Raw genomic sequence first — 17,934 nt, 5'->3', positions numbered from 1 at the left:
ATAGTTCTTTCGATTCCTCTTTGAGAGACCCGAATAGTGTTCTCATCCTGTTTTCGTAGGGTCCAGGTCTCTGAGGCATATGTTAATGCAGGAAGAATAGTGGAATAATAAACTTTTTTAATGGAAGATGGTTGTTTACATTTTCCTGCACTATTTTAGTAAGAGAAAATATTGGATCTAATATGCATATTGGATTCCCAGAGTCATTTGAGGATTATTCAAAGACCCAATCAAGAGTTAAGAAGGTATCATGACATTTGCTGATTTCTGAGAGGGAGTCTTCTTCCCAGGCAGATGGAAATCTTAGTGGAGGAAGAAACTTACAGGGTCTCCTGTTCTACCATGAAGAATCAGAAACCAGAGCTGCAGAGTTGGAAGCTGGGTAGAGAGATGACCAAGGTGACAGTCTTAAGCCAGGCTTAGAAGAGTAATCTTATTGCTTAGGCAAATTCCAGTCCCATTGTTTGCAACCAAGAACATAGAATTGATTACTGTCACTGTCACTGTCCTCCCATTGTTCATCAAATTGCTCGAGCGGGCCCAGTAATGTCTCCATTGTGACAATTGTTACTGTGTTTGGCATATCGAATACATCATGAGTAGCTTGTCAGGCTTTGCCGGGCGGGCGGGTGAGATACTCTTAGTAGCTTGCCAGGGTCTCCGAGAGGGGCTGAGGAATCGAACTCGGGTTGGCCATGTTGGCCGCTTAGCAAGGCAAAAGCCCTACCTGCTGTGCTATCGCTCCAGCCCATAGAATTGATGCATTTTCTTATTCAGAAGGCTAAAACACTGTATTTTAAATCATTATTTCCTTTGGAGCACACCCAGTAGTGCTCAGGAATTCTTCCTGACTCTGTGCTCAGGGGTGGCCCCTGAGATATGAATTCATCATGAGAAGTATCCCATAGAGAAGACATACTATACATTCTTTTATCTAATAAAGAGTTATTGCTTTTAAATTTTTATTTGCTTTAAGTATCTTACTCTAAACATTCACTATAATTCTATGATTTTCTTTATATCTGATATGGATTTCTTATTTACATAAGATATATAAACTCCTGGGGCTGGAGGATAGTACAGCGGGTAGGTCATTTGCCTTGCATGTGGCCGACCTGAGTTCAATCCCTGGTATACCATATGGTCCCCCAAGCACTGCCGGGAGTAATTCCTGAGTGCATGAGCCAGGAGTAACCCCTGAGTATAGCTGGATGTGACCCAAAAAGTAAAAAAAAATACATAAACTCCATTTTAAAAAATCCAGTACTTAAAAGGAAAGAGGGAAAAAATAAGAAAATGGGAGAAGTAAGGAAAGGAAAACAGGAGACACTAGTGGAAGGAGGTAGACACCACTGAAGGAATAGGTGTTGGAAATCGTATACCTGGAACTTGATCATGAATAACTTTGTACCTTTGTAATTTATGATTATTCAATAACTTTTTCATTTTTATTTTTATTTACTTATTTATTTATTTTGCTTTTTTGCTCACACCTGGTGATGCTCAGGGGTTACTCCTGGCTCATGCACTCAGAAATTACTCCTGATGGTGCTTGGGGGACCATATGGGATGCTGGGAATCCAATCTGGGTTAGCCATGTGCAAGGCAAACGTCCTACCCACTCTGCTATCACTCCAGCCCACAATAACTTTTTTTAATTCCATAAAGCTAATCACTCTATTGATTAGTGATTTCACACCATTCACTTTCATGTGATGATTCATATATGGTACTTAATCACTGCAATTTTTTGGGTTTTTTTCCTGCTCAATTTGCATCTTTTGATGTTTCTTTTTCCATATGTTTTCATGGGCCTTTTCAATGAAAAACTTTCCCCTGGTGGTTCTCTCCATTTCTTTATTTTTCTTTTAACTGTTTCTGTTCCAGATTTTGTTTTGTTTTGTTTAGTTTGTGGTTATCATGAGGTTTGAATCTGTCTATATCTAAGATAGTCTTTTTGGTGCTTATAAACCTCATCATTGTTGTACTAGATTGATTCTGTCTAATCTTCCTTTTTGATGTTTTCGGTTGTTGTTGTCCTATTATTTTTTTCCCCAAGTTCATATCAGAACGGTAAAGTGCCAAGTGGGCTGAAGCGATAGCAGAGTGGTAGGGTGTTTGCCTTGCACACAGCCGGCCCAGCAGAGCCGGGTTCAATTCCTCCGCCCCTCTCGGAGAGCCCGGCAAGCTACCGAGAGTATCTCTCCCACACAGCAAAGCTTGGCAAGCTCCCCATGACATATTCAATATGCCAAACACAGTAACAACAAGTCTCACAATTAAGACATTACTGGGCCCGCTTGAGTAAATCGATGAACAATGGGAGGACTCTATCTCTCTATCTAAAGTGCCAAGTGCATAATAAGATTTAAAGGAGGCTCATGTCACACAAACGTATGACTGCCCAGTCATCATTCTTATGAGCAGAAAAGGATCTTGTTGTCTTATTTTATTTTTTGTTTGTGTTCCCGACTCTACCTTACTATTTGTTACCAACTCAAAGTTGTTGTTTTTTTAAATTTATTTTTTATTGAGTCACTGAGATGCACAGTTACAAAACTATTCATGATCGGGTTTCAGTCATATAATATTCCAACATCCATCCCTCCACCAGTGTATGTTTCCCACTGCCAATAACCCCAGTTTTGTCCTACCACCCAACTCCCAGAAGAAAATGCCTCTATGGCAGGCATTTTCTTCTTTCTTTCTCTCTCTCTCTCTCTCTCTCTCTCTCTCTCTCTCTCTCTCTCTCTCTCTCTCTCCCTCTTTTCTCTCTCCTCTCCTTTCCAACATTATGGTTTGCAATACAGATAATGAGGGATTATCATGTTTGTTCCTTTACCTACTTTCAGCATGCAGTTCTTACTCAAAGTTTTATATTCGTTTGTTTTTTCTTTTCCTCTCAAAAAATACCTTCTAACATTTCCTGCAGTGCAAGTTTGGGGGTGTTAAAGTCATAGCTTCTGTCTTTTTTTTTTACAGAAAACTAATTTCTCATCATATTTGACTGATAATTTGGCAAATATTCTTGGCTAGAATTTTGTCTTTTAGAACATATCATTCCACTCTCCTGTAGAGTTTCTGCTGAGAAATCTGATGCTAGCCTCATTCAGGTCTTCTCTATGCTACAAATGTTTTTCTTGGGCAATATTTACAGAAGTTTTTCCTTTTTGATGACTTTTGATAGTTTAACAATGATGCTCTTGGTGTGTGTCCTTTTCTTGTTGTCTTTCGGTTCCAAAGATTTATTCAAAAAATTTATTCAAACTGTTTATGGAGAACAGTCCAGGTAAATGAACTTTAATCCTCTTCTTCTTTATCCTGGTTAATCTGAAAGTAATCACTTAATCACTTCACTTAACTTCCCGTTAGTCGTCGATTTGCTCGAGCGGGCGCCAGTAACATCTCCATTTGTCCCTGTCGCGTGCTAGTGTAGCCCAATGGCATCTGTTCGCTCCGGGAACATGAAGAGCCTCAAACCGATCGCTCATGATCTTGACGAAGAAGTCTGACCATCTGGTAGGTGGGCGGCCACGCGGTCTTTTGACATCCCCTGGAATCCAGTCGGTAACAGCTCTAGTCCAGCGGTCATCTTTAAATCTCATTACGTGACCAGCCCACCTGATTTTCGACACCTTGGCAAATGAGACAGCATCCCTGATTCTCGATCGTCGATGGATGTCAGAACTCCGGATTGTTTCTCTCATTTGAGTGAAACGTGATATTCCAAGCATAGCTCTTTCTATTCTTCTTTGGGAGACCTGAATAGCGTTCTCATCCTGTTTGTGTAGGGCCCAGGTCTCTGAGGCATATGTTAATGCAGGAAGAACAGTGGAATCAAAGAGATGTGCCCGGAGCCAGAGGTTCTTTGTCCTCTTAGCTATTTCTTCAACGTTCTTGAAGGTGTTCCAAGCCGCTCTCTTCCTCCTGCGCAGCTCGGGTGCCAGGTCATTTGTCATGTTGACCTCTCGACCTAGGTACACATAGCTGTTGCATTCGGAGATGGTCGTTCCGTTGAGAGCAAATGGGGCGTCAGGAACGAGGCTGTTTCTCATAAACATTGTCTTCGTAAGATTCAGCTGTAGTCCTACCTTTCCACACTCACGGTCAAAGTCGGCCAGCATTTGTGCCGCTTGACTGATGTTTGGTGTTATTAAAACAATGTCATCAGCAAAGCGGAGGTGGTGTAGTTGCCGACCATCTATCTTCACTCCCATTCCTTCCCATTCTAGTGGTCGCATGATGTTCTCGAGGGTGGCACTGAAGAGTTTCGGTGAAATGGTATCACCCTGCCGCACCCCTCTCTTGACATCAACGATCACTTCTTTGTAGAATGGTGAGATCCTGGTAGTGAATCCGCAATACAGCTCATGGAGGATCCTGATGTATTGGGCTTGAATGCCCTGATTGGCTAGGGCTACAATGACCGCTTCCGTCTCAACAGAATCAAAGGCCTTCTTTAAATCAATGAACGTTAAACAGAGCGGCATCTTGAACTCCCGAGAAACCTCAATGAGCTTGGTTATCGTGTGGATATGGTCGATGGTGCTGAATCCTTTGCGGAACCCGGCTTGCTCGCATGGTTGTCCTTCATCTAGTGTTCTGCCAATCCTATTTAGGATGACTCGAGTGAACAACTTGTAGATGACAGACAATAGGCAGATTGGGCGATAGTTGCCAATATCATGGATGTCTCCCTTCTTGAACAGTATACAGTCCTGCTGGTTTTCCATTGGGACGGAACCTTGCATTCAGACAGGTAGCGAGTGAAGAGCCGAGCCAGTGTATTGATGAGTACTGATGGCAGGTTCTTCAGGTGTTCAGGTCTGACCTTGTCTGGGCCGGGTGCTGTTTGTTTCTTTACCGATGAAATGGCGTGTCGGATTTCGGAAGGGAGAACTTGGGAACTACATATCCATCCTGTGGAATTTGGTATGTCGGCAAGTGGACATGGCTATTGAAGAGATTTGAGTAGAAGTCATGGATAATCTTCTCCATTGCCGTTCTGGAGGATGTGATGGATCCATCAGGACGTCGGAGGGCAGTCATCTTGGTCTTGTAGTTGGCAAAGGACAGGCGGGCCTTACGAATAATTTTCCCGGCTTCTGCCGTATCTACCAGTACTTCTGCTCTTCTCTCTTTGAGGTCTTCCTTGATCGCATCTCTGCACTGCTTTGCGAGCTCGGACGTTAGCTTGCGGTTGCCTGAGGCATGCGCCAAACCACGCTGGTGAATTAGCTCAAGAGTTTTCGAAGATAGGCGATTTTTTGTGGCTATCTCTCTCTTGGCGTTCCTCGCACATTCATGGAGGTGCTGAACCAGTTGATCGTATTCCTCGTCAATGTTGTCAACAATGGCATCTTCCCATGTTGCCGCAATAGTACCAAAGAGTTCCCAGTTGGTGGTCATTCTGGGAGTTCTCTTTTTGAACTTTGCAGCCCTTTCTCCCTGCTCTGTGAAGTAGAATTTTGCACGAAGGAGACGGTGGTCCGATCCCGTTCAAAATTTTGGGACAATAGCTACATCGGTCAGGCAAAACCGTCGATTGAATATGATGTGGTCTATTTCATTGTGGAATCGTCCACCCGGAGACTCCCATGTCCATCGGTTAGATTCTGCCTTCTGGAACTGTGAGTTACCATGAATGGTCTTGGTCGACATGATGAACTCAGACAGTCTCTCACCCTGTTCGTTCCATTCTAGGCCATGGGTCCCGATGTGAAGTTCTTCAGCTGATCTTCTCAGTCCTATCTTGGCATTAAAATCACCCACAATGATCTTGTAGAAGGTATGGTCATCTTTATAGAACTTTTCTAGCTCCATGTAGAATTTCTCGATTTCTCTTTCATCATAATGAGATGTTGGTGCGTAGACAACGAAGATAGAAACTGCAGGCAGTGAGCCACATCTATTCAAATGTAAACGTCCGATTCGGGTTGTTAGGCATTCGAATGAATCAATGCTCTTGGCCAAGTTTGTGTTGACAGGGACACCGATGCCTCCAATACCTCTTTTTTATCACATGTTCCGAGGAACAATTCTTCTCCAGTGTCGAAAATGGCATGGTGAGATACGTGCCTTCTTGTCTCGGTCAGACCAATGATGTCATACTTGATCATTCGCGCTTGTACCATCAGGTCCTCGATGGATGCATCTGATGCTAGCGTACGTGCATTGAAAATACAGACGATCATTTTTGTCTTCCTTCGTTGTGGCAGCCTAGGTCGGCCTTGAGATTTTGTCGGCCTCTCCTTTCTCATCCTTCTCAGTGCTGCCATGTCGGTGAAGCCTTCAGGGTCAGGTGAATGAGTCCAGTTGTAGTTACTGGTTTTGGCATATCGAATACACAATGGATAGCTTGCCAGGCTCTTCCATGCGGGCGGAATACTCTCGGTAGCTTGCCAGTCTTTCTGAGAGGGATAGAGGCTTTTGGGGCGACCTCTAATCACCCTTGTAGGTGTTACCATATTTGAACCCTATCAAATATGGTATGACAATTCTGGAAGATGGGTATTTAGTGTCTTATGATGTGTCCGGAAAGCGTCCTGAGTGTAGCGATGGCTGGGTAGTGGAAGTAGTGTCGAGAGTGGAAGTCTGCCAGTGGGGTATTTATCTGGGTAGGGTGGGTCTCCTGTGTGCAATTCGATCCCTGGGTGGTTGATGGAAGCAGACAGGGCTGGGTAGGGTGGGGCTCCTGATTAGAATCCCTTTGTCACCTGTGGTTGGTGGGAGCAAGCAGAGAAGCTGAAAGTAAAGCAATTCATAATTATCATTGCAGTTATGTGCAACCAAATAGTGCAGGTTATTCTTCTTCAAATATATTTTGGTAAGATGTTTCAAATACCTATTGGGAAAAGACACCCTAGATGTAACAGTTAATTTATTCTTGCTCCATTCTGTGACCACAACCCCCCACCACCCTCACCCCCAAAGATTGTCAGCTTTATTGTTCACTTGATTTGCACCTGAAATTGATAAAAATTTCCACAAATGTCTCTGATTCTGTCTTAAGAGGAATCTGCAGTCTAGGGTGAGCCTGTAAAGTTGTTTTTGTTCTCCCATCCCCCATTTTGCCACAAATTTTTTGGTTTATTTTATTTCTTACAGTAGTATTTTTGCTCCAACCCTTTACTCCAAATCCTCTCCTCACGTAATCTCAGTTATGCTGTCAAAGTCTAAGGATTTACTTTCATTTGCCAATTTCCATTCCCTTTCTTCTTTTGTTTTTGTTTTTCAAAAATGATAATTTTTTTACCATTTTTATCCAGGTATGGGGATATACAGTATTGTTCATTATATTTTTTATGTAGACATCATTGTAACACCACATCCATCACAATAGTACACACTTTCCTTCATCAGTGTTCCAAGCCTTTCACCCCCAATCGATAAGCTCAATTCTATAGACGAAATCTCTAGTTCCAATGACTTTAGCCATTTGTCATTTCCTTAGTATGTTTCTTTATGTCACACCTATGCAAGAGATTTAAAAAAATTTATCGTGTGGGGGATAACACCTACACTTATAGATGAAAAAAGCTACTAAATTTCTGAGATTCTACAAAGTTGTAAATCAATACACTGATAACAATTATTTTTTCATAAGCTGTGCATCTCTTTTTACAGGTATAAATTAAAAATTAATAGTATGAATAATTCTATGCTAATACATTATTAAGTACACAATTTAGTAAGAATGAGGAAAGAGAAGTAAGAGAAATTTAAGGGAAATCCAAATAGAACTATAAGAGTTTAAAGTACACTACGTGTCTTTTTGTTCACTTTGTTAAAAAAATTATTTTTATTTTTATTGAGATTCTATGGATTTTTACATGGGTGCCATGGCAGTAAAAAATAAAAGGCAGAAAGACCAGAGAACATCTTTTTTCTTTAGAAATCTCTGTTTTCTTTCAGCTTCCTAGATTTCTGGACTTAGTTTTTTTTTTGTGTGTGTGTGTAGGTTTGAGAAGTTTTCAGATTTTTTATTTGGGGGGGGGAAGAGAGGGGTCAGGAATAAGTCCTGGATCTATGCTCAGGAATCACTCCTGACAGACTCAGGGCATCATATGAGATGCCAGGGATCGAACCCTGGTTAGCTTCATGCAAGGCAATGACCTTTACCCACTGTACTATCTCTCCGGTGCCTTGAGAAGTTTTGAGTTATTAAGGAGGCAGTTTGCTCCCTTCCTTCTCGCTGCTGGCATGCATTGTCCTTATGTGTACTCTCTTGATGGAGCTTGATAGTTCTGAAGAGTTTCTTTGTTTTTTTCCTAGACCTTATTTGTCTCTCCTCTTCCATCTGAGTCATTACTGGAATTTTATCTTCGATCTTACTTATCCCTACCCTGCTGCAAGTCTGAGCTGTTTGTGAAGCTTTCCATGAGGGTTTCAGGTCATTCATTGTGTTTTTTCGTAGCCAACATCTGAAATTTTCGTACATTTTCCAGTTACCCAATTGGACATTATTATCCCATTTTGCTTCTTCAAACTATCTCTGCACGTACATTTCCCTTTTTTTTTCTTCATTGCCAATTTGCTCTGTATTAGTGTGGATATTTCATATGTGTAATGTTTCAGAAGTTGTTTATGACTTTGGAGCCACACCCAGTGGTGCTTGCACATTGCTCTGGTTCTGTGCTCCAGGATAACTCCCAGAGGTGCCCAGGTGATCACAGGGGTTGGGGAACATAACCTGGATCTCACACATGGCCAGCATGTGTTCAGTTCATTGAGTTACTTCCCCAGCCCATATCTGACAGCTAATTTGAATTTATTGTCTATTGACTCCCAACTTACATGTCCTTAAAACTGATTTCTCTATGATTTCCTTTGTCATCCGTTCTGTCTCCAGATGAATTCAGCCTTCAACTTTTTTTTGTTTTGTTTTTACTTTGTTTTTCTAATGAACGACCCTTGAATTGGAGTCTATATTGTTTTATAGAACTTCACATATTCGATATGCCAAAAACAGTAACAAGCCTCACAATGGAGATGTTACTGGTGCCTGCTCGAGAAACTTGATGAACAATGGCAGGACAATGACAGTGACAGTGACAGGTTTGAGGCAGTGTGTCAGGGGGTTCCCTCTCTAGCTGTCTGGGTAGAGGTGGGGACCCAGCCTGAGTATGAAATCTCTCTTCCTGTGTGACCACACCCATTCTTTCTTCTATCCCAAAGACCTGCCCTCCAGGCCCCACATGACTATCTGTGCTCTAGGGCTTTACTCTGGAGTCTGTATTGCCTGGATTTCCAGTGTGGAGTAACGAGTCACAGCCTTTCATACAACTCCAGGTCTCCTTGACAAGCTTTTGCAGCTAGAGGTTTAGTCAGTGGCTGAGTTCTGATGGTTTGGGGACCAGAAATCTTTTTTCTGCAGTGCTCCATCTGCTCAAACCACAGGGTCTTTCGTCCTTTTCCAGCTCCCCACCAGATGTGTGGCTTCTCCCCAGGTAGCTTGGAGACTTCTATCACCTCCAAGACCAGGCACTTTCCCTTGGAGTGAGTGATTCCCTCCTCCCCACCCCCCCTTGTTTTGTAGCCTGAGGCCATTGCACAAGTTTAGCACTGAAGGCTCTAGAGGAGAGGGAGCTTTGTCTGCCCAGCTCTGTTTGCCCACTTGCCCAGGTGCTGAGCCTCGTAGCCATGCCCTATTTTTAGCAGCCTTCTAGATCTTTCCCTCCCTCCTTGGTGGGAGAGTTTGCCATCTGAGTTCTCCCAAAGCTCTAACTCTTCCCCTGGTTGGTCAATAAATATCACTGTAGTGCCTTCCAAGTTTTTATTTCATCTGCCAAGGGCTGGAGCGATAGCACAGCGGTAGGGTGTTTGCCTTGTGTGCAGCCAGCCTGGCTAAGCTGGGTTGATTCCTCTGCCCCTCTTGGAGAGTCCGGCAAGCTATTGAGAGTATCTTGCCCGCACGGCAAAGCCTAGAAAGCTACCCATGACATATTCAATATGCCAAACACAGTAGCAACAAGTCTCAAAAAATGGAGACGTTACTGGGCCCGCTCGAGCCCAGGCAGTAAGTGGAACTTAGACTACCTAAACCTTACCCCATGCCACAGGCTTCGGGGTACCCACCTTCAGAAATGGCAGGTGCCCAAAAGGAGAGAGAGAACAAAGGGGAATGCCCTGTCACAGAGCCAGGGTGGGATATGGGGATGGGGGATGGGAGGGATACTGGGATTAATGGTGGTGGGAAATGGGCATTGGTGAAGGGATGGGTATTTGATCATTGTATAATTGAAACCCAAGCACAAAATTTGTAAGTCTACAACTGTACCTCATGGTGTCTCAGTAATAAAAATTAAACAAAAAAGAAATGGCAGGTGCTATAATAAACTAAACTTGATCAGGACTATGATAAACTGATGAGAAGTGTAAGAGATAATCTAATTGGTTTCTGGCTGTGTTTTTTTGGGGGGGAAGGGGGTCTTCCCTATTGTGTTCTATATTCTTCATGTATGTCTTAGAAATTTATACTTGATAAAATAAAGATATTTTATGTATATTTATACATAAATACATATTTATAAAGAAATTAAAGGTCTTGTATTCCATCCATTTTTGTCAACAAATTTTTAAGCAGTTCACCAATGTGCAGGGAGATTTTTATTTTAGCTTTGAGTTTATTGTGTAGAGCATTTGTTTCACAGCCAACATTTACCTGTAGGGTTATTTTTTTTTCCAACTTTAATTTTTGAATCCTGGGTACCAAGGATAAAAAGAATAGCAGCTAAATTAACTGGTCTTGCATTAGGACAAGGAGAAAAGTGTTATTTTAGAAACATAATTTAAATTTGTGTCCGCAGAACTCTAGAGTATATGTTTTAGCTCTGGAGGTATTCCCCATGGTTTCGATTGTGTCCATCCTGAGAAGTTTCAATTTAATCGTGGAAAGGTTTGGATCTTGTGAAAACAGCAAGAAAATCAATTATAAGGGTTTCAATTTTCTCCGGGCAATTTTCACCATTTCAGCATGCCCAAGAGAAAAACAGCCTATAATTTTGTTATGCTGAAGAATTTGGCAAGCTAGCTAATGGTCTTACTAAAAGTAAAGAAATCCCTTTGGTGGCATCTATACAGGAAGTTATATCTGAGTCATTCGGAGTCATTGCAGAGAAACTTTTGTTCCTGAAAAGATCAGTGGGGATTTTTCTTGGGCAGAAAAGGTGTCTGAATATTCTTAAGCCTTGGACAGATTGATCAAACTCACTGTTTCATTTCATTTCAACCTTTGCCAAATGTGACTCATCTCATATCAAACAGCTCTCTCCCTGGGCATCTTCATCTTGGAAAAAAATCAACACCAAAAATGGTCTTATGTTTCTTTTACTGTGGTGATGATGAAATCTGTCTCCAAAGAAAAATATTTGTATTGATTTTATGATCTTAGAGGCTATAACAGACAGGTGAGGCTATTATTTAGAAACATACTCTCAAAAAAAGTTTTGGAGGTTGTTTTTTCCTTTTTTTTTTTTTAACAGCCAGGGAGGGGGGAGAGTAAACCAGAGCCTGGCAGTGAATGGAATGGCCATTGTGTAGGAGAATAAATTAAAGTGAACCATTGAACCTGGTTAATATAAAAAGTAATTAAATCAGCTTATAAAAGAAAATGAGTGAACTAAATATTTACAAATGTTCCTAAAGGAATGTTCTATGTGGCTGTTTCCCAATATAAATGTAAATATGAATGATATAATAGCCTCCAAAAGGTGGGACTATTATCGCTGCAAACCTTTGTAACTGATCTCAATAAAGGAACTGCAAGCTTTCTACAGAGAATAACCCTGTTAGTTTGGAATTTTAAATGTAAATGCTCTTCTGCCTTCCACCTACTCAGATATAGGCAGTTAAAAATTCCTGCTGTCTCTTTCCTGCTAATTTGAATACACACTCTCCGTTGCCAGAAAATGAATCATTAGATAAGAAAACCTCTTTTGGTTGTTGGCTAGATTATCAACATATTTCCTGGCACTCTGTTAGATAAATAGTTATAAAAAATAATTTAATGTCATTTATAATAAAATGCATTTAACAGATGTTATATTTCAAGGTCACTAGAGTAATAGGTAGTGAGGTCAGCCATCATACTATGAAGCAGGATTACAAGAAAAACGCTTGGGTTTAGATAAAGATCAACTTGTGTGTGACTGTTGCCTTGGATTCCCACTTCCGGGTCAGCACCCTGCAGTGCTCAGGGCTTACTCCTAACTCTGCGCTCAGGAATCACTCCTGGAGATGCTCAGAAGATCATAGGAGTGCCGGGGATTGAATTTAGATAGGCTGCATGCAAGACAAATCCCCTAGCTGCTGTACTATCTCTCTAGCTTCTTAGTTTCACATTTTTCTCCCAAAGCCTTTCTCTATTTTGTACCATCACTTTTATCCTAGTGGTGAAATTATTTAGGTTTTTTTTTTCAGTTTGGTTTGATATTTGGGTCATGCCCAGCATTGCTCTGTCTCTCTGTTGTTCATCAATTTGCTCGAGCAGGCACCAGTAACGTCTTCATTGTGAGGCTTGTTGTTACTGTTTTTGGCATATCGAATACATCACAAATAGCTTGCCAGGCTTTGCCGTCGGGGCGAGATATTCTCAGTAGCTTGCTGGGCTCTCCAAGAGGGATGGAGGAATCAAACCTGGGTCGGCCGCATGCAAGGCAAATACCCTACCCGCTATGCTATCACTCCCGCAAGGCACAGCCTGGCAAGCTCCTCGTGAAGTATTCGATATGCCAAAAACAGTAACAAGTCTCACAATGGAGACGTTACTGGTGCCCGCTGGAGCAAATTGATGAACAACGGGAGGACAGTGCCACAGTGCTACCCAGCAGTGCTCAGGGCTTACTTCTGGCTCTGTACTCAGGGATCACTTCTGGATGCTAATCAGGTGATGGGAATTGAACCTAGGTCAACCATGTACAAGGGAAGTGCCTTATCTATGCTCTACTATCTCTCTGGTCCTGGTGCAATTTTTTTTTTAATTCTAGCTTAAGGCCCTCCTCTAGAGTTTGTACAACTAACTGCACTAGTGCAAATGAGACCAACCCAGAGCCAGATTCTTTCTTGTAGGAATAGATGCATTTTTAGTGGCTGCAAATGCATTCATCTACCACCTAACGGTACCTAAAGTAGGTCTTTAAATATTTTCCTAGAATATATTTAACCTTTATTATAGATGCAAACTTTCACCTGTTAATACAATCAACCTAATGAAATAAGAATTTTTAAATGTTATTTTATTTAAAATTTAAAAAAAATATAATACTGTGACTTACCAAGTTGTTCATAATATAGTAGTTTCAGGCATTAAATGTTCCAACACCAATCCTATCACTGTGTCCTTCCTTCTACCAGTATCTCTGGTTTCCCACCCAAATCCCAAACCTGCCCCCCTGCTGGCATAGATAAATTTACTTCATATTATTTATTACCACACAAAGGCAAGTGGCATTATCAAAACTTAGATCAATAAGAGTCAATTTATGGTAATGACTTTTTCTCGCAATGATGTCTCTAAAGTCATTGTCTGAACATCTACTATCCTGCTTGGTGCTAGCTGAGCTTGTGTTACTGTTCAGACTCACTGAGCTTGGTGGTTTCTATGCAACTTCCCCATCAGATTAGATGTGTTCCTGCTGGGCTGACAGTGCTATAAAATTTTGAAGTGTCACACAACTGCGCAGTCCAAGAATTGTGCATCTGGAATTTGGTGGCTTGGCAGTTTGGTGAAGTTCAGTTGTGGAGGTGGCTGTTTCTGTGCAGCAGGAGGCTGTCAGTTGTACCAAGGGGCTGCTGTGTCTTCAGGCACATAGGGGAATCTTCCCCTTCCCCATTCTGGGAAAGCCCCAGGGTTTCCAGGCTGGACCAGTCTGCCTGGGAAGATTCAGCCGTATCGTGCTCTTTTGGAGATGTCTTAAACGTTATTTTGGACAAACTCTTGACATTCAGGCTTGCTTCTATTCCCAATTTCCAGTTTTTCCCATCTAACTTTAGGAGGTTCTGGGGATTGTGAATTTCCAGCTTCTGAGCTGTTCTTTCATTGTTCTGTATTCCTTTATATGCTTATCCTACGAGCTATTTATGCTCTTCCTTGTACGTGGACTTTGGAGTGATTTCCAGGTTTTTGCTATTACCAATGAAACTGTTATGTACATTCATCTACTACATGTCTTTGGGTGGACATATGCTTCATTTCTCTTTGAGTAAATATCAAGGCATGGAATAACTGCATCATATGGTAAGTATATATATATAGCTTCTTAAGGAAAGTGTCAAACTGTTCGTCAGTGTATGAGAGCCTTGGTCCCCCAATAATCTCACCGACATTTGTACGGTCAAAGCTTTTACGTTTAGCCACATTAAGTGGTGGTGTCTTGCTGTGGTTTAAATTTGCATTTTCCTAATGACTAATATCAAATACATGTGTGCTTATTTGCCATCTGTGTCATTTTGGCAAGGAGTCTGTTCAATCAAGTCTTTAGCGCATTTTAAAATAGGGTTGTTATGGAAGGTCTTTATATAATCTGAACACTAGTTCTTTTTTTCAGTCATATGATTTGCAAATATTTTCTCTCAGTCTGTGGCTTCTCATTTTCTTAACAGTACCTATCAAAGATAAATATTCCTTAACTCTTTAAAAACATGACTATAGGTGAATTTCAGTAATCTATTGTTTCACTAATGTATGTATTTACCTGTACACCAATAATATGGATATTTTTGCTAAACTTGTATTAGTCTGATTATTTTAACTCTATAGTGAGTCTTAAAATGTGAAGATGAGGTGGGGGCTGGAGCGATAGCACAGCAGGTAGGGCGTTTGCCTTGCATGCGGCTGACCTGGGTTCGATTCCCAGCATCCCATATGGTCCCCTGAGTACCGCCAGGGATAATTCCTGAGTGCAGAGCCAGGAGTAACCCCTGTGCATCGCCGGGTGTGACCCCCCCCCCCAAAAATGTGAAGATGACAGGCCTTCAACTGTGTAGATTTATTTTTGTAATTTTTTATTGTTAGTAGTAGTAGCTTTGGGGCTATATCCAGCCAGTACTCAGAGGTCACTCCTGGCAGGCTTTGCGACCATGTGGGTTGACAAGGATCAAACCTATGCAAGGAAAATGCCCTACCTGCTGTGTAATATCTCTCTAGCCACTCCACTTTGTATATTTAAAAAATATTTTGTTCTATTACGAAAGTCCTTACTATAGCAAAAATCAGTTACTTTATATTTCCTTTTAATTTAATACTTGATTTTCAAAACCAACCTTTCAATTTCTACAAAATACATATTGAAGAATTGGGGTCACCAAGAGGGACTGGGTTGAGGTGGGTTGTAAGGAAGGTGCTATAGACCGTGGTGGAAGGATATTGATACATTGGGGCTGAGCATAGTGTGAGAACACTGCATGCTTCCAACATAATGTATACTCTTGCAAATATGTATACTCTTCCAACACAATGTATACTCTTGCAAATCACTGTTACCTCAAAGACAAGAGAAAAATATCCAAACAAACAAAAACCACCAAATACAAACCAAACAACCAACCAAAAAAGATGCCTATTGAGATTTTGACAGGGATTGTGCTGAATTGTTATCTGAATAGTTTTTAGTTTACTAACCAGAGAAGATGGTATTATTTGTACATATCTTTAGGAATTCTACTCTATTGCTCAGCAATGTTTTGTAATTTTCACCATAAACATCTTTTACATCTTTTAGTAAACATCCTTGCTTCATACTTTTAATGTTATTTTGATGCTATTTAATTACTTAAAAAATTTTTTTTGACTGTTAGTATCAATTAATGTTTGTAATGTTGATCTTGGATACTGAACCTTGCTAAACTCACCTGTCAATTCTAATAGTTTAAAAATCCGTGTCATCAAGGGATTGCCCTGCCACAGAGGCAGGGTGGGATGGGGGGGATGGGGGTGGGAGGGATATTATCCATGGTGGTGGAAAATGGGCACTGGTGGAGGGATGGGTATTTGATCATTGTATAATCGAAACCCAAGCACAAAAAATTGTAAATCTACAACTGTACCTCATGGTGTTTCACTAATAAAAAAAAAATCCGTGTCATGTGCCAGAGTGATAGCACAGTGGGTAGGGTGTTTGCCTTGCATGCAGCTGACCCAGGTTGGATTCCCAACCTCCCATATGAGTACTGCCAGGAGTAATTCCTGAGTGCATGAGCGAGGAGTAACCCCTGTGCATCTCTGGGTGTTACCCAAAAAGAAAAAAAAGATCTGTGTCAGAGGATTTTTAACACAGACAGACAATCAGGCTATCTGCAAAAAGTTTAACTTCTCCCAAGTTTCACTGTATCACTGTCATCCTGTTGTTCATCAATTGCCTCGAGCAGGCCCCAGTAACGTCTCCTTTGTCCTAGCCCTGAGATTTTAAAAAGTGCCCCACTCGAGGCTCTTTCAGGGTCAGGAGAATGAGACCCATCATTGTTACTGGTTTTTGGCATATTGAATAAGCCACGGGGAGTTTGCCAGACTCTGCCATCTGGGCAGGATACTTTTGGTAGCCTGCCAGGTTCTCCAGAGTAAGAACTAGATAATAAGATGTCGCACTTCGTGAATGAGTCCGCAAGCTTCCAGGAGCAGGGTTTTATAGTCTTTGGGTGTTGGCCGTTGATGGGATTACACAGCACCAGGCGGTTGCTAGGTGTAACGTCTACTTACTGGAAGATGGGGGATCTGGGTGGAGGAGGCCCCGTACAGATCAGAGTAGGCTTGGAGATCTACACCTGGGGTCCTGCACACCTGGGTTCCTCTGCCGGTTCCTTCATGCGTGAGGCTCGTCCTAGTGGGTGGAGAGTGGTCTTAAGCATGGCTGTGACTGGAACCGGAGGTCTTCAGCTGCCAGGGCTCTGCTCAGGATGGGGAAAAAAGAAAAAAAAAACACCCTGCTCCCGGAAGAGAACAGCGCAGAGTCTCCTGCCTCCACGCCTGGCTGTCCTCACCGAGGCCCCTTGGAGGAGGGTGGGTTGAGTTTCCCTCCCCACCCTGAGCAGAGCTCCCAAGCTTAATATTTACTTTTTCTTTTGTCCTTTTGCACTGGGCTAGAACTTCTAGTAAAATAATTGATAAAGTGTTACAAGTGAACATCCTTGTCCTATTTTTGATCATAGAGTAAAAGCATTACTTTACTTCCATTGTCTCTTTTTTCCCTTCTAGTTTCAGAGATCAAACCCAGGACCGCACACATGCAAAGAAAGTGCCCTACAAACTGAGCTATAACTCTGGCTAATTTTTCATTATTAAGTATGGTGCTTGAAATAAGTTTTTTTGCATAGGTGTTCTTCTTTCTTTTATCAGTCTAAGGAATTTTCCTAGGTAGAAATTTTCTGAGGAATGGGAGTTGGATATTGTGAAATGCTATTTTTGTATCTAGATTACCTTTTTTTTCTTTTCTTCTTTTCATTTATATGTTGGGTGAGTTGCACTGGCTTTTGAATGTTAAATCATTATCCCATTTGTAAGATCATCTCATTATCTCCCTTTCTTGAACATGATCACATTTTAATTTACTTTTGGATTCAATCTGCTAAAAATTTGTTTAGCAATTTTGCATCTATGTCCTAAAAGGCAAGGTTTGTTGTATTTCTTTATGATCTTTGCCTCATATTGATGTAGGTGAATACACGCTTCATTGAATGAGCTAGAAACTACTCTTAATTTTCTGCATTCTTTTATGTATTATGGTATTTTTCTTTTCCTAGTAAAAGCATCTGGGCCTGAAATTTACTCTGTGACAAAATTTTTAGCCCCATTTTCATTTTTTTGAGAGATATAGGGCAATTTAGATTATTTTTTTGAGTTTTGTGTGTTTCAAGGAATTTCTCTATTCCATCTAACAACATTTATTAGCATCAGATTTGTCATGCTATCCCTCTATTATCCTTTTAATTCTGTAGAATCGA

General features: G+C 41.3%; 1 pseudogene; it reads right to left on the bottom strand.

The window, feature by feature from the left end:
• Positions 1–2,339: 2,339 nt before the first annotated feature.
• On the bottom strand, positions 2,340–2,435 carry LOC130034870 (uncharacterized; annotated as a pseudogene).
• Between the last annotated feature and the right edge of the window lie 15,499 nt (positions 2,436–17,934).

This window comes from Sorex fumeus, unplaced genomic scaffold (assembly GCF_029834395.1).
Source record: "Sorex fumeus unplaced genomic scaffold, SorFum_2.1 ptg000061l, whole genome shotgun sequence".
Lineage (NCBI taxonomy): Eukaryota > Metazoa > Chordata > Mammalia > Eulipotyphla > Soricidae > Sorex > Sorex fumeus.
Note: the sequence above shows the minus strand (reverse complement) of the source record. Positions and strands in the feature narration are given on the sequence as shown.